The 26,175-nt window shown below is 34.3% G+C and overlaps 1 non-coding gene and 1 pseudogene across 1 annotated transcript; one reads left to right on the forward strand and one right to left on the reverse strand.

The window, feature by feature from the left end:
- Positions 1-3,450: 3,450 nt before the first annotated feature.
- On the forward strand, positions 3,451-3,615 carry LOC150006600 (U1 spliceosomal RNA). Its single transcript, XR_016512217.1, has one exon. It is a non-coding gene; the product is annotated as a U1 spliceosomal RNA (small nuclear RNA).
- Positions 3,616-11,291: 7,676 nt separating this feature from the next.
- LOC150006601 (large ribosomal subunit protein eL15 pseudogene) lies at positions 11,292-11,846 on the reverse strand (annotated as a pseudogene).
- Positions 11,847-26,175: the final 14,329 nt, after the last annotated feature.

The raw sequence follows: 26,175 nt of genomic DNA on the forward strand, positions 1-26,175 counted from the left end.
CTCTAAAGATTAGAGAGATTTTTGGCTACTAAAACATTTCCAGTTTTCTATCTCAAATATCTGAGCATCTTATAAGTAAGAATACCACATATGCCAGTTTGTCTGCGATGGTCCATGGTTAATGCCTGTCACCCATGCATATTTTTAAATAGACTCCATTCATCTTTCTTTAAAATGGGTCTGAACAACTAATCATACAGACACCCAGCTTGTAAGTCTGCCAAAATAACATTATAAAAGTTAGTTACATGTTATTTAAGCAAAATTATATTGCAGTTATAAAAATGTAATTAAAGGTACTCATCCAAGTAAGTCTCTATTAGATACAAGTGATTTAGTTTTTCTGTAAGACAGCCAAAGCACCCTGAGTTGTGTAGAATGTGGCTCAGAGATGCTAGGCATGATATCATTCTTATGTGTTAATGTTCGACTGGTTTAGTCCTTTAAAAATAGTTACATAGAGTTGCCATTTATTTATCACCAATCACCAAACACAGAGCTATGCTCTATCTTATTTTGCAACAAAGAATAAACGACATTGGGACACTATCTAATTATACCTTATCTCATACCATTTCTCTCTCATAGGTGCAGACAGTAAGACTCAAACTACAAAATCAAAACTACTATAATCATTTCTAGTATGAACAGTGGACTCAACAAAGTTTGTATCACACACACACAAAAAGAAAATGCTTACACATTTAAATTTTTAAAAACATAAGCCATTGATGTATTCACTAAGAAGACAGTCATATGCAGGTAGGAAAATGTGATCCTGTGAGGGCATTATTATCTATTTAAAATCTTTATATATATACAATACAGATAGATTGATAGATATATAAGATATAGATATATATCTACATAAAAAATAGATATATTTTTAATTTTTTTCTTAAAAACAACATTGCTGAAATTACTGGAAGCGTCCAGAGACTTCTTAGCTAATAATGTGTTAGAATAGATAGAATTTAAAAAATAATATAGCTCAGTTTCTTTTAATCAATCTTAGAAACTCAGATAGGGTAATTCACCCAAGATCATAGAGAAAGATAATCTTGGGGTTAGGGTTCTATTTCTCCCTCCCTCCCTCATTTCCTTCCTTCCTAATTTTTTTAAAGCAATTTTGTGAGGCATCTTGAAACTACCAACCTGCTGCTGGTTTCAGAGAGCTGAAGGTGCACAGGCATGCCTCAGTTTTACGGGCAGGGACTGTTATTCACCCACGTGACTTGATCTAATTTACATCAAAGCCATTCACTCTACACTTGGTGAATACCTTTACAGCAGGTAAATGTTTGCTATAGATGAAGGTCTTGATATCACACATGGAGTCATCCACATTCTTAACTTCAGGTGTCATGAATCCCTCAGGAATAATTTAGGTTGTATATGGAGCATAATGGTTCAGTGAAGAGAGCAGTGATCTATTTAAATTACTGCAAGAAATACCAGATACTAGGCTGAGATAATTTCATATGCTAGCATTGTTCTGAATACATAGTTTTACCACTATACTTTGAAATGGGCTAAGATGGTGTTTGTTCTACACCCTGTCCTCTCCAACTTGACCATGAGCACTTCAAGAAGTATGTCAATATTTTATTCATGTCAGTTCTCACCTACATAACAGCCATGTACTCTTTAATAAGTGGTTGTCTAATGGATGGATGCACAGACCACTGAAGGTATTAAAAAAGGTAATTTGATAAAGAACATTTTAAGAATAATAGATTTTAAAAGGCAAGAAAACTTGGAGAATAAGTGGAAACTAGTGTAAATTGGGGAGAGCTTTTCTCAGGCAAGTAGTAAATAATGCTGAGAATGATAATAATATCACCGAGGACTTTGAATGTTGAACTAAGAAACTGATATTTTTAATGTAACAGAACAACCTGCTTAAAGTTTTTAATACGTAGAGATTTGATCAACATAACTTTGAGGTAGTTGATCCAAAAAGCGGGGATAGAATACTTAATTCTGTCTCGGAGTCTAGTTAAATATAGGATAAGTAAACTGTAAATTATATTTAGTAGAGGTATAAATATTATATAAGCAATTCCACAAAAAATTAATCCAATCTAACCAACCAGAAGATTCTTGTTTTGTCTCAATGCGTCTCATGCTTGCACATCAGGCCTAAGAACTAGCTTGCAGTGAGCTCAAAGCTAGCATTCATTTTATAGTTCCATAAGATAGGTCTGTCTACTCACTCATTTAGCCAAGCATGCAGCCCAGCATTTGGAAAACTTTCAGACACTTTCCATCTCAGGAATGGACTTCTGAGCTCACAAACATCCTTATCACCTTCTATGAAGGTAAAAGAGAAGTCCAAGAAGAGACATTAGAATGTGTTTATCCTCTTCAACCCTTGAAAACGCCAAACCTCACCTATAATAACAGTAATAATAATAATACAGTAGTCCCTTTTATATGTGGTTTGCTTTATATGGTTTCAGTTATCTGTGGTCGACTATGGTCCAAAATTATTAAATGGATAATTCCAAAAATAAACAATCTGTAAATTTTAACTGTGACCATTGGGGGTTGCGTGATGAAATATCGTGCTGTCCTGCTCCATCCCATCCAGGATGTGAATCAGCTCCTCACCCCGTGAGTCCCTGCTATAAATGCTTCCCATCCAGTAGTCACTTAGTAGCTGTCTGGCTGTCAGATTGACTGTCATAGTAACACAGTGCTTGTGTTCATGTCACCCTTAATTGACCCACTAATAGCCCCAAAGCACAAGCATAGTGATGCTGACCATTAAAGAAAAGTTGTATAGTGTTTCCTTAAAGTGAAAAGGTAAAACTTCTTGACTCAAAAAAAAAATTAATAAAATTATATGCTGAGTTTGCCAAGATCTATATTAAGAAATAATCTATACATGAAATTGTGAAGAAAGAAGAAGAAATTCATGTTAGTTTTTTTCTCTTCAAACTGCAAAAGTTATGGCCACAGTTCATGGCAAGTAGTTAAGATGGAAACAGCATAAATTTGTGGGTGGAAGACATGAACAGAAGATGTATTACAGTTAAGTGCAGTAATTGCACCAGAAAGTATTGAGCCTATACAGAGACTTCAGCAAAGGATCTCTTGCAACATTTGACAGTAAGCCTTTTACTGCAAGTGAGGAACAGTTATCCAGATTCAGAAATAGGTTTGGTCTGAAATTATAAAATTATTGGATGCCCTGGTCAGGTGGCTCAGTTGGTTAGAGCATCACCCCATTCAGAAAAAGGTTGTGGTTCAATTCCTGGTCAAGGCACATACCTAGGTTACAGGTTTGATCCCCATTCGGGGCTTATATAGGAGGCAACCTACCAATCTTTCTCTCTCATATCGATGCTTCTCTCTGTCTCTCTGTCTCTGTCTCTGTCTCTGTCTCTCTCTCTCTCTGTCTCTCTCTCTCTCCCACTCTACTCCCTTTCTCTCTAAAAATCAATAATATTTAGCTGGAAGGGGAGATACTATGATCACAAAGGTGGTTTTCCCAGGGCAAGTCTTATCCATTACAACTCTGAATGTGCTGACCCCTATGATTTCCCCAAGTGTGGGAAACTCATCTGCATAATTTGTGATAATGGGGGACTGTGTTCGAACTTTCCCTTGAGGGGAGAAAAAGTGAAAATCAATAAACATATATCTTGATGAGGATTACAAAAAAATTTTTGGAGGAGGGGGGTAGGGAAGAGAGAGAGAAGAAGAAAAATCACATTTATATAATTTTTTATCATAGTGTATTGTTATAATTGTTCTGTTTTATTATTAGCCCTTATTTTTATTCTCTTACTGTAATTAATTTATAAATTAACCTTTATTATAAGTATGTATAGAAAAAACGTGTGTACAGGACTCAGTACTATGTGTGATTTAAGTCATTCACAGTAGCTCTTGGAATGTATCTCCTACAGACATGGGGTAAACTAGTAGAATAATAATTAGTCATGAACAAAACAAAATTTATCATGTATTTTTCCCAGTGGACTAGCAAGTAAGATTTGACATAAGTTGGTGATGATTATTAAAGAATATGACCTAGTGTTCTAACAGGATCTTTGTGTGGGCTCTCTACAAAGGTTTATGAGAGCTGTAGTACACAGGGAAATTACTCTTTGCTCCTGTGATTCTTTCTGAATTCAGGTGATTAATGTGTGTTCTTCTGTTCAGGCCCTGCTTTTATAAGCAGTGTTTACCTTCACCTTGTAATCAGCTTGCTTCAGCATTCCCTTATTACCCTTGATAACAGTGTGGCTGGAATTTAGACCTGAAAGAAACAGGTCTTGGATGAGCCTTCTCAAGCTTAAAGCTACTCTTTAGCCCTGTTATCTGCATTTGTAATTTGTTTCCCAAGAACAGTGATTTACATTTCATTAGATTACACCCTTTAATGCATCACAGAGGTGAAGTGGCCACAGCACAAACTCATAATTCTGCCACATTTCAGATGAATTTGAGTCACTATAGATAGGGCTATGTTACAATTAAAACCCCAAAATGATACAATTATTTTCATGATGTGGCATTTACAATTTTTGGGTGATAGTAAAGAGTGGTATGAAACAGCACAGTGCCATTATAAGTTTTCATCACCCCAACCATCTCTAGTTAAGTAAAGATATGGTTTTTTATGGAGCTGCTTCACATCATCTAAGACAGTACAACTTTTATTGGTAAATATATTCTACTAAAAGACCAAATCAAGCCAAAGTAAAATTGCAGAGTAAAAATAATGTCAATATTATGACAGACTATTATTTCAACAAGTATTTATTTATAAAGATCTTAATCAGATGAACTTATATTCAGTTCATTCTATTATTGAGATCACTTCTTTATTTTTATCTTTATTGAGGTATAAATTGTACATAATAAAACGTATCCACACTATGTGTACGTTTTGATGGATTTTGGAATTCCTTGCAGTCACCTAAGCACCACTACAATCAAGATAGACAGTGGTTTCATTGCCACTAAAGGGCTTCTTCATGGCCCCTTTAAATCAATTATCCCCTCTCAACACCAGCCCCAAGCCACCACTAATTGTTTTTTGTTACTTATGCTTTTCCCTTTTCTAGAATTTTATTTAAATGGAATTATATAGTATTATAATGGTCTGACCAATCCTAAACCCCAAATGTGTACTGTATTAGAAGCTGGGGCTTTGGGGTGTATAAAGGTCATGAAGTGGAGCCCTCATGAATGAAATGTGTTCTTACAAAAGAGGTCCCACTGAGCTTCCCAACCCTACCAACAGATGAGGACACAGCAAGAAGTTGACACTCTGCCACAATGAAGAGAACTTCTCCAGAACCTAAGCATGCTGGCACACTGATCTTGGACTTTCAGCCTACAGAACTGTAAGAAATAAATTTCTGTTGTTTATAATCCACCCAGACTGTTGTATTTTATTATAACAGCAGCCCTGACAGACTATGTATGTAGTCTTAGTTTGATGGATTTCACGCTGCACATTATTTTTAATCCTCACTGAAGGATTTTAAATTGAGAAGAAGGGAGAGGGAGGGAGGAAGGGCAAGAGAGAGAGAGAGAGAGAGAGAGTTTGAAAAGGATGGAAGGGATATTGAATAAATAATGTCTGAAATATTCCTAATTTTGTTGAAAGAACTGAATCTACACATTCAAGTATCTGAAAAATGCCAGATAAGATAAAGTCAAAAAGTATCCAAACTGAATATATTTTAATCAAACTGTTTAAAGACAAAAGCAAAGAGAGAATTTGGAAGCAGCAGGTGAGAAGCAACTGGTCAATTATGTGGGATCTTAATAAAGTTAACAGTCAGCCAAGAATCATCAGAAATTGTGGATGTCAAATGGCAATGGGGTGACATAGTTGAACTCTTGGGAGAAAAGAAACAAAAACTGTCAACAAAGAATTCATTATTTAGTGAAACTATCCATTACCATGAAGGAGAAATTCCAATATCCCTAAACAAACAAAGGAGTTTGTTGCTAGCAGGCTTACCCTGCAAGAAATGCAATATAAAGTTCTTCAGCATAAAAAAAAAAGGTGCCTGATAATAACTCAAAGCTATACAAAGAAATAAAGAATACTAATAAAGATATTTTTATGGGTAAATATAAAAGCTGGAATTATATTTTCAATTTGTGACTCATGTTTTTGTTTTCACATGGTTTAAAAGACAAATCATTAAAAAATATATAAATCTGTGTTAATGGTCACATGGTATATAAGCATATAATTTATAACAACAGCACAAATATAGAGGGAGAACTGTGTAGAAGCAAAGTTTTTGTATGCTATTGAAGCAAAGATAGTGTTAATTTACACTAGCTTATTATAAATGTAGGATATTGATTTTAATCCCCAGATTAAGCACTAACGAAAGAACATAACAATATCAGAAAAGGAAATGAAGAGAGCTAATATAAATTTAAAAGTAATGAGACACAAAAGAAGACAGGCATTATTATAGGATCTGAGGAACTAAAAAAATATGACATATAAAAAACAAATAACAAAGTGGCAGACATAAGTCCTTCCTTATCAATAATCACTTTAAATATGAATGAATTAAACACATCAACTAAAATACAACTATCTAACTATAGGCCATTGACAAGAAACTTACCTCAGAGTCAAAATAGGAATAACTTGAAAGTAAAAGAATGAAGAAAGATATTCCATAAAAACAGTAATAAAAAGAGAGTGAGTTTAGCTATACTAATATCAGACACGATGGACATTAAATTAAATACCATTAAAAATGATCAAGAAGAACATAACATTAAAAACGACTTCATCCATGAAAAAGATTTATACACACACACACACAACAGAGACACAGAATATTTGAAGTAAACATTGACATAATTGAAGGGAGAAACATTTGTACAATAATAGTGGAGGGCCTCAAAACCCCACTTTCAATATCAGATAGAAGATCATCCAGACAGATGATCACTAAGACAGTAGAGGGCTTGACCAACTCAGGAAACTTACTAGACCTAACAAACACTCCGTACAACAGTAGCAGAATACACATTCTTCTTAAGTGCACATGGATATATCATATATTAGTGCACAAAACAAGTCTCAATAAATTTAAGAAATTTAAATTATATAAAAAAAACGTTAGAAGTCAATATCATAAGGGAAACTAAAAGATTGACATCACATTCTTAATCAACCAATAGGTTAAAAAGTAATCACAAAGGATATTAGCAAATACTTTGAGATAAATAAAAATGTATGGGATGTAGCAATATTAGAGTTCAGAAGGCAATTTAATAGTTGTAAATGCTTACATTTATAAAGAAGAAAAATCTCAAATTAGTTATCTAACAATACAGTTTAAGGATCTAAAAGAACAAGAGCAAACTGAACACAAAATTAAAAGAAGGAAAAATAATATAAAGTTTACAATGGAAGAAGTAAAATAAAGTATAGGAAAATAATACAGAAAACAAGTTAAAACAAAAGATTTTTTTGGACATATTTATGAAAATTGTCAAGCCATTAGCTATACTAAGAAGGAAAGAACATGCAATTAATTAAATCAGAAATGAAAGAGATGCCATTACTACTAATCTTACAGAAATAAATAGGATTATAAGATAATACTAAGAATAATTATGCACCAAAAACAGGTAACCTCAACAAAATGGAAAAATTCCTAGGAATTACCAATAATGACTCAAGAAGAAGTAGAAAATTTAAACAGACTTATAATAAGAAAAGAGATTGAATCAGTAATCAAAAACCTCCAGAAAAAAAGTCCTTAGTGAAATAAGCCAGGAGGCAAAAGACAAATGCCATATGATCTCATCTAATACAGGAACCTAATCACCAAAACAAACAAATGAGCAAAATAGAATCAGAGACATGAAAACAAGGAACAAACTGACAGTGACCACAGGGAAGAGAAGAGGTAAAGAAGGGGGAGGGGAGGAAGGGTCTAGTCAAGGAACATATATAAATGACCCATGCACAGGGACAGCAGGGTGGAGATTGACTTTTGGGGGACAGGGGGACAGTGGAGAGCAACAGGGGAAAAATTGGGACAACTCTAATAGAACAGCAATAAAAAAAGAAAGAAAAAGGCCAGGACCAGGTAGTTTCACTGATAACTTCTACCAAACATTTAAAAACAAATTATCATTGATCCTCCTCAAAATCTTTAAAAAATAATAGAAGGCTAATATTTCTTAATTTATTCTATGAAACCAGCATTACCCTGGTACCAAAGCTAGACAAAAACACCACAGGAAAAAAAGTAATCAATATATTTTATTATCAGAGATACAAATTTCCTCCACAAAACACCAGAAAACTGAATACAACAACATGTAAAAAGGACAGCATACAATGACCAAGTGGAATTTATTCCAATAATACAAGGATTATTCAACATAAAAAATTGATGCAATATAACACAGTAATATAGCAACAATGATAACAACAAAGAACCTAGATGATCATCTAAATTGATATGAGAAAAGCATTTGACAAAATTTAGCATCTTTTTACAATAAAAACACTTAGAAATTTAGGAATAGAGGAAAACCTATTCAAAATAATAAATAATATTTGTAAAAAGCCTCAAACTAACATTATACTTAATAATGAAAGACTGAAAATGCTCCCCCTGACATTAGGAACAAGGCAAAGATTTCTACTTTGACCATACCTACTAAACATTTTACTGAAAGTTTTACTCAGGAAAATCAAGACAAAAAGAAATAGAAGGTATCACTCTGTCCATTGGTTCAGTTGGTTGCAGCATCGTCTCCTGCACTGAAAAAGTTGCAAGATTGATTCCCAGTGGGGGCACATGGGTTATGGGTTCAATCCCTGGTTGGTGTGCTCTTGTGAGGCAACCAATTAATATTTCTCTCTCCCTTTCTCTCTCTCTGAAATCAATAAAGATATCCTCAGGTGAAGATTTTTTTTAAAAGAAAGAAAAGCAATCCAAATTTAGAAGGAAGAACCTAACTTTTTATTTGAAGATGGCATGATTCTATGCCAAGAAAATCCTGGGAATTAAAAACAAAAACACTTTACTAAGTGCTAATAAACAAATTTAGCAAAGTTGCAGTTTATAAGATCAACCAAAAGAAACTGTTTGGTTGTATTCACCTGCAATGAGCAAGTCAAAAGAAAATAATAAAAAAACAAGTCAATTTGCATTAATGTCCAAAAGAATAAAATGCTAAAAGATAAATTTAACCCAGGAAGTAAAAGATGTATGGCAAACACTGAAAAATAATTTTAAAAAACTCAACATAATTAGAAAGCCCTAAATAAACAGACCAACATCCCACATTCACAAATTAAAAATTTAATAGTTAAGATGGCAATAGTACCCAAAGAGATCCACAGATTAAATACAAACTCTATCAAAATTCCAAGGTACTTTTTTTTTTTTAAATCAGAAATGGAAAAGATGATCCTTAAATCCATATGGAATTGCAAATAGCCAAAATGGTCTTGAAAAAGAACAAAGTTGGAGGTCTCACACTTCCCAATTTCAAAACTTATTGAAAAGCTGTAGTAGTCAAAACAACATGGTACTTGAATAAGGTAAGATATATAGACCAATGGAATAGAAATTAGAGTACAGAAATAAACTCATACATCCATGACCAATTAATGTGCCAACATAACTCAATAGGCATAGAATACTATATTCAACCAATGGTTTAGGAACAACCATATATCTGCTTGCAAAAGAATGAGGTTAGATTATTACCTTCTACCATATTAAAAAATTAACTCAAAATGAATCAATGGCTTAAATAAAAGAGCTAAAGCTATAAAATGCTTACATAAAAATATAGGATTAATTTTTTTAAATCTTTAGTTAGACATTTTTTCTTTTAGTTGAACAACCTTTACACAAAAAATAGATGGTTTAAGATTTTTGAGTGGAAAGGAATTTAGGTCTTGAGAGGTTTTATGAGTCTGCTACATGTTTTTTGGAAATCATTGAGTCATTTAAGACTCCTGGAGAAAATAAGAAAGATTGGTTAAGAAAAGGAAACCAGTAATTAGATTTTGGAACCAAAGTATCTATTGAGTCAGCAAAGTCAGAATTGGAAATTGGGGCCAATTCCTCTTCTATATATCCAAAACGCTCAAATTCACCCTAACAGAAACCTAGTCCATGAGAAGACGTGAGGCAAACAGAGCATGGTGGTATGCTTTAACATTAAGGCAGGCACAATTAATGGCGTGGAATATTTGTCTAATGATGAGGATTTTGAGGGTAGTCTGAACAGCGATGGGAAAAAGAACTGTAGATAGTGCATAGAGCTGTGGACTGGAAACCATGAAATTGTAGTGACACCAACTACATAACTTTTCTCAGTAGCCTTATGGGAATAATGGACATAGTGAGTTGACCCAAGATGACTAAGACTAAATGGACTAATCAATAAAGTACTTTTAAATAAAACCAACCATATTTTGTTCCCTGAGTGAACAGAGGGTTCATAATGGTTACTAATTAACACAACACACCTTAAAGTTAATTCCCATTTCATTTACCTTATGTCTAACTTCTGTCAGTTTCAATATACACCAGTGTAATTACCATTTATACTTTTCATGAAATTCAGTACTCTACAGAACCCACAGGTCATAGGATTGAAGCAGGAGACTCCACCTTTTGTGTGAAAGTCAGTGGTGCTGTGGAGATGTTTAATTTTAAGAAAACCCTCTTGCAACAGGATCATTCAATTCCCCTGAAAAAATAGTGGCATGCTTTTAAACCTTTCTTCTTCTGAAAGGTTTAAACTGGGTTAAGCTAAAGAGATGGACCTCCTAGTTAGCTTTCATTTTTCTGCATAGGATTATGAGAACAGATTAAGATCTTTTGCATTTCCAAGAAAAATTCAATTAAAATTTTTTTTTCCTTTCCAAACTCCAAAAAACATCCCCTTGAGAGTAAACCAGCAGAGCATTGCATTACCCCAGTAAAACTGTGGGTTTCATCATATGCACCAACAAATTTACATGGCTAGTTCAGCACTCCACTTTTACAGAATTTATTTTATACTTATTATACCAAACAGCATTTTAAACACTGGCATAGAAAACTCCCTAATAACATAAAGCAAAGACAAAAACATTTTATGAGAAACAAGACATGCCTTCACTTGTAGTTTTCAGACATTATTGCACTTTAACTGTCTTTTCTTGTATTCATGAAATAATCTGCAGACAACATGACTGTGAGAATCATACAAACATTATTTATATGAGTGGTAATGATGGAGCTGGAGAGGGTTGCACCTTCTCCCAGCTACAGGGTGAAAACCACTGATAGTGTGGTGGGATTGTGGTCCTTTCCAAGGCCATGTCTGTTGCTGCCTGCAGATGGGAGCCCTCACGTCTCCTTGTGCTTGTGGACTGGTCTGCTGATCCACTGGATATCAGGATTCCTGCTGATAACCTTATGGACTGAAATAAAGATAAACTCGGGTAATTTGTACATGGACTCTGCACCAACCCAGTAAAGAACTCAGGACTCAGAGCCCCGCAGTGTCGTCCAGCTTGCTCCTGGCAGCAGACTGAAGGATTCCAGCAAATGTTAGCTTGTTAACACAATGATGGACAGGTTTGTCATAAATCACACCCTTAGAAACTTGGGGGTTGTGGCCACCATGGAGCACACAAATCCAATATATGACATAACCTTGCTTGGCCTGGTATCCCAGCCTGAGATTTTATCAAGCCAGTGAGGTGAGGGGCCCTGTGGAGCACAGAGAGCTGGCGGTACTAGCAGCAGCACACCTTGAGAAGGAAGCAGGTTATTGTATCATACTGCTTAGCTCCTGATATACCTGTAAGCACCCATCTTGGCCTTCCTGATGGCCAGATAAAAGGGAAAAACCTTTCCCTCCAGGAGTAAATCTTTATGAATGTGGATTTGGCCAGGATTCATAGATATTATGCCAAAACAATTAATAACAAGAGAAAAATAGATAATTGGACTTCATAAAAAATAAAATTATTTGTGCATCATAGAACATTTTCACCAAAGTGAAATAATAACCTATATATTAAGAAAATGAATCACAAACACATATCTGTCAATGACCTATAATCCAGAATGTATTTTAAAAGCTCTCATAAACCATTAACAAAAATATTGATTTAATAATGCACAAAGAATTTCAATAAACATTTCTCCAAAGATATACAAATGGCCAAAAAGAAGATGAAAAAATGTTAAATAATTAACTATTAGAAAAATGCAAACCAAAGCTATGAGATACCTATTTACACCTATTAGAATGGCTTATAAAATAATTTTGATGGACTATAATATGTCAGCAAAAAATGTAGAGAAATTGTAACACTTGTACATTACTGATGGAATGAAAAATAGTGCAGTCATTGTGGAAAATAGTTCCATGATTCCTCAAAATGTAAACTATAGAATTGCCAGATTACCTGGTAGTTTCATTCCTAGATGATACACCCAAAAGATTTGAAACCATGTGTCCAGACAAAAAACTGAACAGCATTATTCACCATAGCCAAAAGATTGAACCAACCTAAATGCTCATCAGTGAGTAAATAGATAAACTGATTATGGCACAATGAAATGTTATTCAGCCACAATGTAGCTGATATACTGAGATATGCTATAATGTAGATACATTTCAAAAATATTATGTTAAGTAAAAGAATCCAGACACAAATTCCTTATGTTTGATATTATTTTTATGAAATATCTATAATAGCCATATCCACAGAAACAGAAAGCATGTCAGTGTTTTTCAAAGCCTGAGATTTAGAGAGGAATTTGGAATGACTGCTTAATGGGTACAGAGGTTTTTTTGGGGGGGGTGTACATTTCAAAATAATTAATTTTACGTTATCTAAATTTTACCCCAATAGAAACATCAGAGATTATAAATGGACAATTTGAAATACAAATTATCTTAAGTTATGCATATGAATTTTAGACAGATAAAAATATATGTACTTTAATAGCATTTACTTAATTTCTGAAAAAAATACGTTGGAAAAAAATGGCATACTAATTTTTCATCAGATTAGTACTTATCTTGGCCATATTGACTTATCTTTTTAGTATTACCAAAAAAAAAAAAATTTAAGAGCAGACATGATGTAATCATATCTCAGAGAAATATGTTCTTGAAATTAATTATCAAACACTTGGCTTATCACAAAGATGTCTTTTTGGAAAATATTAAGAAAAATATTTCACTTATTTTTGGAACAAAATCATTACATGTAACATGTGAGTATTAATAATATTTAGAAATTTAAAATTATACAAAGTTCCTAAGTAGGAAAAAATACTTGTGCAATGGAAACTACAGAAGCTGGAGGACAGATATATCAGTCTAAGTAAAGATTCAAAGTATTGGAAGTTTGCCAGAGAGATCGGTTAATTTTATAGACTGAAGTGGCATAGTAATGTACATGCATTCTGCAAAACTGAGGTTTGAAATGTATCCTTCATACTTGTGGTAGGTAGAGTCCAAAAAATTGTTATTGTCTTAACCATGGGAACCCATGAATATGTTACCTTATATGACAAAAGGAACTTGGTAAAACTGATTAATAACTTTGAGATGTAGTCATGATTTTTGTCCTCTCAATGTTCAAATGGAGTCTTTCATCTTTCACTTTCTTTACAAGTTATTTCAAATCATTACTACTTTCTGCCAGTAAGATGGTATCATCTGCATATCTTAAGTTATTCACATTTCTTCTACCAATTTTCACTCCTCGTTCTCTGAGTCTAGCCCAGTTTTTCATATATCTTCTGTGTTCTGATTAAATACCAAGAAGACAAAAATCATGACTGCAGAAGAAATACACATCTTTAACATAGACAATGAAGAAATTGTTGAAGATTTTAGCTGGAATTCCATGAAAAGTTTAACAGGAAAATAAATGTTGATTCCACAAAATGGGCTACTGGAATACATTCCATATCCTGTGGATATTAACTTTAAAATGCTTATCTTTTAGTGAGCAGAGAAAGTACAAAAAGTGTGGGAAAGGATCTTATTCTAAATCTAACACCTAAGAAAAAATATTCAAAAGTTTAAGTAGAAAAAATTTTGATTTACTTTGATTCAGTCATCAGTTTAAACAGAGACTGCAGCCAAGACATCAAGAGAAGGCTGAGACTCCAAAGGGCAGCAATAGAAGAATTATGAGATCACCAAGAGCAAAGATATGTCAGTAGAGGCAAAGGCTTAGGTCGGAAAGATATGTCAGTAGAGGCAAAGGCTTAGGTCATCCATATCTTCATATTTCTAATTACTATGTACATGTGTGAAAGGTGGACTGAAGAAGTCCGATAGGGGAAAAAATGATTCATTTGAAATACAGTGTTGGAGGAGAGCTCTGTAGATACGCTGGACTGCAAGAACGATGAAAACCTGGGGCCTGGAGCAAATTAAGCCTGAAAAATTGCTGGAGCCAAAAATGACACAACTGAAGCTGTCTCACTTTGGGGCAGGTCATGAGAAAACACAGTTCTCTGGAAAAGACGATAATGCTGGGAAAAATAGAGGGGAGGAGAAAAAGGGAAGACCAAATGTGAGATGGATTGGCTCCATAAAAGAAGCCATCGGCATGAGTCTACAGGAGTGAGCAGGGTTGTAGAGAACAGGGCATGTGGATATCACTCACTTGTAGGATGATCAGGAATTGGAGGCGACTCAACAGCACGTAATACACAGAGTCTGAGATGTAAAGATTATCCTGGATTAGCCAGGTGGGCCGACTATAATTACAAAGATCCTTAAAAGCAGAGAAGCTTTCCTGGCTGGAATGAGGAAGAGGGAGAGGGAGAGGCATGAAAAGAACTCAAGCCACCTTTGCCAGCTTTGAGGATGTAGGAACAGGCTATCAGCCAAGGAATGTAGGTAGTCTCTAGAATTTGGAAAAGTCAAGGAATAATTTCTCTCTACATCCTCCAGAAAGGAGCCAGTCCTGCCAATACCTAGATTTTAGCCCTGTGAGACCCATTTAAACAAAAGTGCAAGATAATAAATCTATGTTGTATATAATTTTAAGTTTGTGGTAATTTGTTAGATAGCAATAAGAAACTATACAGTAGTTCTTAGTTAATTATATAGATACATATTTATATTGAAATTATATAAATTTATGTAATTCTTGCATTACATCAATTACATTGTATATTAATATAATAAGTAGAAGGCCTTGGAATAGTTATACACAGAAATCCTTTCTTCTGGGCATTTAACTACCCTGACTTTACTCTTAGTAACTCCTCATGAATAGTCCCAGAATAGAAACATCAAAGGAAACAACTTTGTTCCAGGGAGAAACAGGAAGTCCAGAAAATAAATTTTTGGTGACCAGCACAAAAAGAGAATCAATGAATCAGAGACTCTGCTTCCCTCATGCTAGGTTCTATCCAATGCATTACTTCATACAATACTCCCCAAAACATGAAAGAAACTTGTATTATTCCAATTTTGTTAATGAAGAAACAGATTATTTGCCAAATGTTAGAAGCTAGTAAACACTAGAGTGAAGCTTCAAACCAGATTTTTGTTTCCAAATTCTTGCCAATTCTACTCTATTAGAGGTGGCCTCTGAGGAAAATCAGAATGATGTAATTGTGGCTAAATTCGGTCAAGCAAGGAGTCAGCATAAACTGAGGCAAACCTTTCCTAGTGCTTTAGAAATCCCCTCTTCTTTCACCCATAAATAGATCAACTTTCCATATCCTGAGCAGCAGCAGGCAAAGCACTAAAAACAAGTGACTAAGAGAAAAACAAAGTGTGGATTCTGTCATCAAGAGGCTTGTAACTATTCTCAGAGACAAGAGAGGAAGAAACTTAAAAAATATAATTAAACACTAAATTATTATACAGAGCCAGAGGTTCTTAACTAGAAGCACCAATGGGATCTGGGGATATCAGGAAAGTCTGCAAAAAAGGAAAGATTTTAACTGATCAGCAGTGGGGATGAATCCCTGCGATGCCTTCAGTGCATGCCTGCCCTTCTGCCTCACTGCCTGATGGGTACCAGGCACTTGCTGGATGCAGTGAGTCATTGGCCTGTTCTCAAGGCACTCATATAACCATGGTATGATCTTGTCATGGACCAACTTTGTATTGGGATATGATTTGTGCACCTCAAAAAATTTAGCTAAAATTTGAGGAAGAGAGAGCACTATCAAACCAGATGAAGAACTGATTCATTAGACTCAATATTATGCCATGGTTTGTTGTTTGTTTTTTAATACGTTTATACCTACAGCGGTTCAAATTTTAGTAGTTTCACTATGTAAAAGGCACTGTCTTGCCAATTTATGTTTAAGTTGAACACCAGAGGAGGTGACTTCTGGAATTCTGATGACTAAGTACTGGATATTGGCAAAATTGGAACAAATTGGCTAATGTTTATGTTATTCCAATTTTGCTACGATATCTAGAGGGTAATTCTTTGATAAAGTGAAACATATTTGAATTTACTCATTTATAAATTCCTTGTATAAACATACAGACACACATGCACATTGCATTGCATGCATCAAATGTATACTGGGTATTATTTGTGTTCTGATCTGAGAGTAGTTAATTTACAATAAAGTGTACTTCAGAAAGTGGCCTTTTTATGCCTGTGGCCCTTGAATTCTTTTCATGTTTCTCTCTCTCCTTTTCCCTCTACCTCTCCCTCTCCCTCCCTCCTTTCCTGATTCTCTGATTCCAGCCAGGAAAGCTTCTCTGCTTTTAAGGATCTTTGTAATTATAGTCGGCCCACCTGGCTAATCCAGGATAATCTTTACATCTCAAACTCTGTGTATTACGTGCTGTTGAGTTGCCTCCAATTCCTGATGACCCTACAAGTGAGTGATATCCACATGCCCTGTTCTCTACAGCCCTGCTCACTCCTGTAGACTCATGCCGATGACTTCTTTTGTGGAGCCAATCCATCTCACATTTGGTCTTCCCTTTTTCTCCTCCCCTCTATTTTTCCCAGCATTATCGTCTTTTCCAGAGAACTGTGTTTTCTCATGACCTGCCCCAAAGTGAGACAGCTTCAGTTGTGTCATTTTTGGCTCCAGCAATTTTTCAGGCTTAATTTGCTCCAGGCCCCAGTTTTTCATCGTTCTGGCAGTCCAGGGTATCTACAGAGCTCTCCTCCAACACCATAGTTTACATGAACCGTTTTCCACCTATCTTTTGACTGATGTATTTAATTCTATTTTTCCCCTGTGGACCCAACCTTGTTTCTCTGGTAGTTAACTCTCTTTCCGACATAGCATTAAAATCTTATATATTTTGCCCTCACTCCCTTCAGAGAATTTCAAAGAAATACAGCTCCAGCTCAGCCTTCCTTTCTTTTGTTTTCTTTTTTTTACACCCTGCAAAAAAACCTGTTGCCAGAAAGCTTTGTCTGCCTTCCTGAGCAGCCTTTGCCTGTTCACTTTGAGAGGCACCAGCCCCTGACTACAGGACGTATCAATGAATGTGTCTGTGATATGGTGAGTTCCACATGGGCATCTATTCTATTTAAGCCAGTTATCTGGAAAGCCTAATTTTCAGAATTCCTGAATCAGTCACAACTTTAATAACTTACAGGCAGCCAAAGCCAGAAACAGTTAAGAAGCATATTTGAAGGGAGGTTGGGTAGGTAGGTGGTACAGAAGAGAATTTTTTAAAAAACCTGAAATATTTTTAAGGTGTTCAAGTTTGCTATTACAAGCCTTTTTCTTCAAGTTAACTGCTTTATATATGATTAAAATTCTAAAATTAAGCCAATTGAAATGTAAAATAATCAGAATTTTCAACCCCATTCTTATTTGAATAAACCGTATTACACATTGCTTTTACCAGTAACTGTATATCATTCACATGATTTCAATTAAATTACAGCAGTGCAGGTCTCTTGTCTTTCTTTTCTCTCTCTCTGAATATAAACTCACTATGGTTTTCCTTTGGCTGGCATTTGCTCCTTTGACTTTTTCCCATATTTAAGAGATGGTGTATGCTCCAAACACATAACATTATCAACTTTCAAGGCTGCAATTGATTGACTATTTTGACAAATCTACCTCTCTAATTCCTGAAGCCATATGGACGTGCAGGATGCCATATGGAATAAAGTACTCTGCCTCGTGAAATGATCCAAAATTATTTTTTTTATTAGTGGTTATTCCCTTGAACTGAAAACTGACTAGATTTTGAATATTCCGTCACTGAGGATAGTCATCTAGCCAACTATATATTCTTAGCAGCATCTTTATTGTTGAAAGTATATTGCTGAAGTAGAAGTCTTTGATAGCGGTCGCCATATTTTTAAAATTTTCAAGAAAAGGGTTACTTCCTTATTTTTTGTACATTCATTAGGACTCCATTTGCAGAAAACAGAAAACTGTCAGTTACTGACTTATAGTGTGAGGAATGGGTACTTCTTATATAACAAGAAGTCTCTTGCATCACAGAGAAAGGACTGGTTAAATCAGAGGCTCAGTAATGTCACAGATAACCAGCATTCTTTTTGTCCTTGCCTTCTCTCCTCTTGGTCTTTCAGCTCTACTGATTCTTCAACTGGCTGCCCTCATGGCTGCATCAACCTGGACATGAATTCACAAATGACATTGTCCATTGGAAGCTGATAAATAATTTCTTCCTGACTCTCTCATTTGTGAAAAGAAATATTTTCTCACAACTCATTCTGAGTTATGTCACATGTAAGTTCCAAAACTAAGCATGTGCAAGGCAAATGGAATTTCTGTTACTGACTTCATGATGCTTGTGGCTGTAGGAGAAAGACCTGAATCAAATCCATGTTCTCTTAGAAAGGAAGAAAGAGGCAGGAGCTAGACAGAGCTTTGCAAACCACAAGAGTTGCTATACTTTGCATTTCCCTATATTTAGAATTGTCTTGGCCAGACCACCACCACCAAAATCTGTTAGTTAAAATTTTTACATGGAGTAACTAAATAGAATTATGCCAAAGACCATAAAAAAATTAATTGAAATCTGAAGCCGTTTAGTAATGGGTATTTGTTGACATTGACCTTTCTAGGACGACGATGCCTACTTCTTAGAGAATATTTTACTAAAAATTAAAGATAATATAGAATCAGTTTTCTCCTTATTAGTTATAGGAATGTTTTCAAATTACTGATATCTAATCTGTAATTCTTTTTGTGTTTATAGAACGTGATACTTTTTGAACATGTATGAAATAAGTAATGAAGATGAAAGAGTAAGATAAAGGGCATTTAATCACTCAGAAATGGTATTTTTTTGGCAGACTAGGTATAAGACCTTCCATGTGGCTAAAGACATAAACTTCTTAGTCTATTTTGACAATGAATTCAGATTGGTGGTCCCTTTAACAGAATTCTTTTTTTTTTTTAACATTTGCAAAAAATTTGACCTGGCCTCTCTCACTGAGGGCAAAAATAGGCCTGGGGTTTGGAAACTTTGACATCTGCACAGGTTTACTCTCTGACTCACCAAGAACTAACAACTTTGGCTATCAGGGACTCAAAGTTCTTATCCACAGTGTGGGGTTGGGGAGTGTTGGGAGTGGTACTCAGTGATTTCAAAACTCCATTTCAGCTCTATAATTCTGTGATCCTCATTTGACTTACAAAAAAAAGAAAAGAAGAAGAATCTCTCAAATGGTCAAATGGAAGCAAATCAGCGTGCCCGTCTAAAGCTTAAAGCCATAGATTATTACTTATATTAATATTTAACTTTAATGTTTATGCAAATATAATTATAAGTCCAATTTTCAGTAAAGTACACTGGTATTTGATAGATTCCCACCCAGAATGGATATATCAGACCCTTTCTTTTCTGAAATGTTGAGAAGTTTTTGTTGTTTTTCTTTTTTATTAGCTTGTGCATTATATACAAAATCTGACCCTATTCTTGACTACAAAGTATTCTCTGTCAAGAAGTCTAAGTGTTATAGGTAACTATACAAAAATAAGTAAATAAAATCCATTAACATTTAGCTTTCCTTGTCTAAAACTCAATTAAACCTCAACCTTCAAAATCTAAAGCAACAAAGAGAACATTTTATATCAGTGTGTATGAATGAGAAAAAAGGAGTGTACTGTTTATAACCTATTTATATATGTCATTTGCTCTCATTTTTTGTTCACAATTGATTTTGACTCATCTTTATATTATGTACTAAAATTATTTTATCCCATTAACACCTTTTCTTTCAGAAATCTGTAAATGCACATAATTATGAAACATTTTTAAGCACTAGTTTCTGAAATATTCATTATTAACCAGCTGGCTACACTTGTCCCTTTATATATTTATGTAAGTAATTAAGCATCTCTCTTCTAGTATGTAATCTTTCAAAGAATTTATTAATGTTATTCAGGTTTTGACTTATCTATTTCTTATTCTGCATTTAAAGATGATTTTTTTATGTTTATCGGAATCTCTCATCTTTTAATTTTCTAGTAGATTTGAAGTAATTGAGGATAGTAAAATTTGTGCCATTTTCCTATTTAGCTAGAGAGGAACATGACAATACATGTAGTAGAACTTGAGGAGGAGAGTAGTATTAAATATTAATGTTTCATAGTGGAAACATATAACACACATGGTCCAAATGATATTTCCAGGGTATTCATGGGGAAAGTTTAGTGCCAGACCCAAATAATCTAAGATGATGGATTTTACTTTATTTTTTATTTTTGAGTATTTATTTATTTATTTTATTGACTTTTCAGGGTGACATTGGTTAATAAAATCATGTAGGTTTCTCGTGTACAATTCTATAATACATTTTCTGTATATTGTATTGTGTGTTCATCAGCCCTAAGACTGCTGATTTTAAATAGCATTTGAATTCCAGTTTTTGTTCATGAGACCCATCCTCTAGTTGTTGACATAAATTCAATATAAATAATTCTTGTATAATTTCTGAGTTCTAGTTTTTGGTTTTTGGTTTTAAATTAAAAGGCAAATGAACCAGGCAAAGTTATGTGTGGCTCAGAGGATGAGCCAGCATCATTCACTCAGCTGTAACAATTTAGTATCAGGATTCTCAACACCTACATATCATGTTAAACTGTATTGAGTTACCAACAAAGATCCAATAATACATTATAATTGCTTTAAGCAACAAATTAGTTGTCTTTAGTACTTTTGTTCAACTAAATCAATGTTTAAAAATAAAAGAGGAAGTCAAGAACTTGGCACCGATTCTCAAAGTGTTCCTTGACCTTTCTTAAATGACTAAATTACTATGGAAATCCATTTTATGCTTATTTACTCTCCAAAACCCTTAATGGATAGCAAAGAAAAAATAAAATTGAGAATGGTCATAGTGATCCCAAAAGCTATAGCTGATTTTCCCTAACAGGAGTTTTCATACATATACAAGGCAGTGAAATTTCACACAGATTTGCTGATTCTGGGGAATTATGAGAGTACTGTAGTTGTCTGAGAGCAATCTAAAGATAAGTACTGGAAGTTAGCTAGTTTACTTGTTTAAAATAGTACAGAACTATACCCATGCTAAGAAAGAAGCCTTGATACTAGGTATTGATTGTGTCTCAATAATACTTTCAATTTTTAAAAAAATTTATATTCATAAAAATAGCTGGATGGAACTTAGACTCTCTTCCCTTATTCCAGCCATTTATTTAACAAACATTTATTGAAAACTTACCATGTGCCAGATACTAATGTTTCAGTTGGGGAATACAAATGAGCAAAAAGTTAAGATAATATCAAATATTAAAAAATGCTAAAAAAGAAGAATATGATATAAGACACATGTGTGTATTTGTTTTCTTGGTGGGGGTATATCAGTGTCAATTTTATATCTGATCTTTGGACTAGGTGACAGAAGAGATGACATTTAAGCACAGTCTTGAGTGACAAAAATGAATAAGCCACTGGAATACTTGGACAAAGGTTTTCCCAAGAAAAGGGAAGTTTTTACAAAAACCCAAAGACTTAAAAAATAAAAATGTTGGTAAGTTTAAGGGCAGCAAGGAAACCATGCAGGGTTCTGGTCGTCCTTGGAGGGAAACGTAGAAGATGAAAAAAATAAAAATAAAAGAACAAGTCAGAGTCCAGGTCAGTGAATTTGTAAGCTCTACAACAGAATTTTGTCATAATTTCTACATGTTACAGTGAGCTTTAGGAAGGTAAGGGAATGAGTCATTAATTTAAAAATCATTTTGTCTTTACTGTGGAAAATGAATTATAGAGGAGCAGAAACAAGAAGGGATCAGTTACACTTTGGGTAGAGGACATTATTCTTTACCTACTATTCAAGCAAAGAATAATGGTGTCTTGGATGTGTGTCATAGAAATGGGATTCATAAGACCTAGATATATTTGGGATATATCATGAAGGTACTTTCAAAAGAATGTGCTAATGAGTGGAATGTAGAGAAATGGTGGGGAGAGGAGAGGTCATGCATGATTTGGGGACTTTGGCTGGAGAACTTGCTTGTGCGGTGACGCAGTTAATTGCTATGGGAGAGGATGATAGAGGAATATGTTGGACAGTGAGGAAATGGGAAATCTCCTTTGTATATATAACGTATGAGACACAAATGAGACATCAGGGTAGATATTTCAAGTAAGTAGTGAATATGTGGCTCTAGAGAGTTAAGAAAGGATTTAGGTGCAGAATTTTAAATGTGGAAGTTACCAGTTTTAAAAGAAATGAACAGCCATGGAAATGCTTAAAATTAACTAGGACACCAAGTGTAACTGCTCATCGGATTGGGACCCATCAGGGAGGAAGACAGCAGTAAAGGGTTCTAAGTCACACCAACCTGGGCAAGAGGAGGAAAACCACTGTGACACACCGTAGTGTGGCAGCAAGGCTGATGCCCTTGACGAGAGCAGTCTGGGTTGAGTGCAGAGAACAGAAACATGATTGAAATGGATTAAAGACAGAATATGAAGTAAGAAAAATGGAGATAATAAATATTAACAACTTTTTGCATTTTTCTTTGTTTTGTTCTTGATATTTTTTAAACTTGGAAATGTATCAGAAAAAATGAGGTTTTATCTGGGAGGGAAGTGTGGATTCAAGAAAGACACTGTTATCTCTTTCAAGAGCAGATATTGTGGTAGGTATGTTTATATGTTGATGGGAAATATTAATAATACACCAAATTGTGTAATTCTCCCTAGTTCCTTCCTTTCAAAGAAATAAAATAAAAGTGTAAATAGCCTAGAGAGAAGAAGTACTGCAAAGAGCAACTCTAACATGTCTGCATTACAGAATCAATCTCCCAGCTGTGGCCACATGGCCCATCTCAGATTCATTGCAGGTGATGGAAATAACTCGGGAGACTGAAGGTTGTTAAGTAAGAAGGGACTTTAAGGCAAAGCTCTTGGAAATTCAGAGTAGGTTTATTCATTCATTCAACAAATATTGAGCATCTAATATGTGCCATTTACCCTGCAAAATACTGAGGACCAAATAATAAGTAAAACGGATATGAATGCTGTCCTCTTTAATATATTTTATTATATTTATGGAGTGTGAATTGTGTCTTATGGTATACACATAAACATAAACATGTACCCTTGCACACATGCATTAAAACTACATATATGGCATTTTTAATAAAATTTCTGTAACAGTCTATGTGTCCTAAAATTTGAGAAAAAAAGAAGTGCATTTGCTTTAAATGCTTAGATCTAGGACTAATTATCATAGGCACCATCCTCCAAATTACCACAGAATTTACTAGGGTTTCCCATTGAGACTGCAGACACTGGCAAATTCCTGGAAAGAGAAAAGAAAATAGAAATTGTATTATTTGTAATAAATCTTTGGGATTTATTGGTAAATTTAATTCAGGGCTGTGTATCAGGAAAAAGCAAACAAACTATGTTTCCTATGTTGAAAGTTTAAGCGATTAATGTATTTGACTTGTATTCACTATTTTTCCAATAAATTTGCTTTGAAAGCAAGTGAAGAGCAGTGTTCAGGTGTGGCATATGCATGTATTTTCACTGGATCCCAGCTGAGGCACTGGAATTCCTTCTGTTCCAGTGATTGGTTTACCTTCTTATATCTACCAAAGTGGACCCAAACAATTACGTGATCCCAAAGGCATACCTACTTAATTTCAGCTGATGAAAGACCAGAAAATTAGTAGTAGTTACCCCTTATCCACAGAAGGTGTGTTCCAAGACCCCGAGTGGATGCCTGAAACCACAGATAGTACCAAACTCTATATATACTATGTTCTTTCCAATACATACACACTTGATAAAGTTTAACTTATAAATTAAGCAATTTCATGTAGATGATTTGTTCTTACCTTACATTTTAGCGAACTCAGCATACCAGTTTTTCTTTCATTATGGAGTTAAGAATTTTCACCTTTTCACGTAAAGGAAGCACTTTTTAAATTTAATCTTTATTGTATTTTTTCCCTTTACCATTTGACTTCTTTTTGGCATATCCAAATTGCTAACATAAGTATTGTGATTTGGAGGCATTAAGTAAAATAATAACGTGTCGAATACAAGCATTGCGGTACCTCAGCAGTCGATCTGATAATTAAAGTGCCTACTGAGACTAGGCAGGTAACATATACAGTGTGGACATGCTAGAAAAAGGGATGACTTTCATTCTGGGTAGTACAGAGAGAAAAGGCACAAGATTTAATCATGTTACTCAGAATGGTGCACAATTTAAAACTTACAAATTGTTTATTTCTGGAATTTTCCTCAGTATTTTTAGACTGCTATTGGTTATAGGTAAGTGAAACTGTGGGAAGCAAAACCATGGTTAAGGGAGACTACCATAAATATATGGTTTGGTATGACTACAAATAAAGAAGAACCCGAGGGAATAAAAAGGAAAGTACTACTGCATTGCTATATTATGTACATTAAAAACCATGTACCCATATACAAAATAGAAAGAATTTAAAACCCAGAACATATGCATATGTAAATTATTGGCAACATTTTAGTTCTTGCCTTGGGTGAGGGATTCATTTATACTCATGAATCATGTATGTTTCTTATAGCATATGACACAGTATAATTTAAATGCAAGAGGACTTTGCATGGACCCAGGTTGATGAAAAGTAATAAATTAAAAAATTAAACTAATCCAGTTCTAGAGTTTCTAAAGCTTAGATTTTTAAAAAGCTTAAGATGATTACTATAATATTAAACAATTTTAGATGTTTTCCTAACCATGATTATGTCATTCGATATTATCTAAAATATAATACACACTGCACTCAATTTAGCATTATGATATTGGATGTAAATCCATATTTTAAATAATACTCATAATCATTTATTTGTTTACTTTTATGTCAACCTCTTGTAATTTAATTTTTCTTAAGTGTCACAATGTGACTGAAGAAGAGCTTGTATTAAGAGTAGGATATACCAGATCCTTCACTGACTGGTTAAGATAAACTTGTCTTACCAATTGCATCTTAAATCACTGGTTTCTTTACAAAAGTAATTTAAAACATTTGTCATTTTGTGTTGATTGAAACTACATAATCTAGTTCCTAAATATGCTTAATTAGCTAACACATAAACTGCACTATGTAATGATATATTGGGCAACTGCATATGTGAAACTGCCCTGTCCATGAGTCCCCATGGAAGAACCCTTTTTTCTCTCTCAGTTCCCATGGGTATCATATGGAGTTCATGCAGAACTGATACACAAGTGGAACACAATAGTGTTGCCATATTAAAATACAGTATTGAATTTTTGTAAATTTCAGGTTTAAACAGCCACTTGTCCTGAACCTCCCAAAATATCTAACAATCCGACCCTCCTTCTAGACTTTCATATGCAACAACTAAAAGAGTTAATATCTCACCTTTGTGGCTGGTGTTCATTCTGATTAGTCTCTTTGGTCTACACATTTTTGGGATACATGCCTGGGCCTCTGGCATTCAAACTGGGTGAGAATGTAACAGATAGTTTATATGTTAAATATTAGTTGAGCTCAAATTTCTTTTTATTTGTTTAAGTAAAAATAAACAGACAGAAATTAATTACTGTATTCTTTCCTTGAAACCTACTTTAAGACCTCTGGACTTAATATATAAAGTTTCTTTGAGTTTACAAAAAAGAAATCTCCTGTGACTTTATAATCCAAAAATGAAATTCTTCAAATTCAAACTTAGTGTTTCATATGTAAGATTTCA

Source organism: Furipterus horrens, unplaced genomic scaffold (genome assembly GCF_987537825.1).
Source record: "Furipterus horrens unplaced genomic scaffold, mFurHor1.1.pri manual_scaffold_6, whole genome shotgun sequence".
In the NCBI taxonomy this organism is placed as follows: Eukaryota; Metazoa; Chordata; class Mammalia; order Chiroptera; family Furipteridae; genus Furipterus; species Furipterus horrens.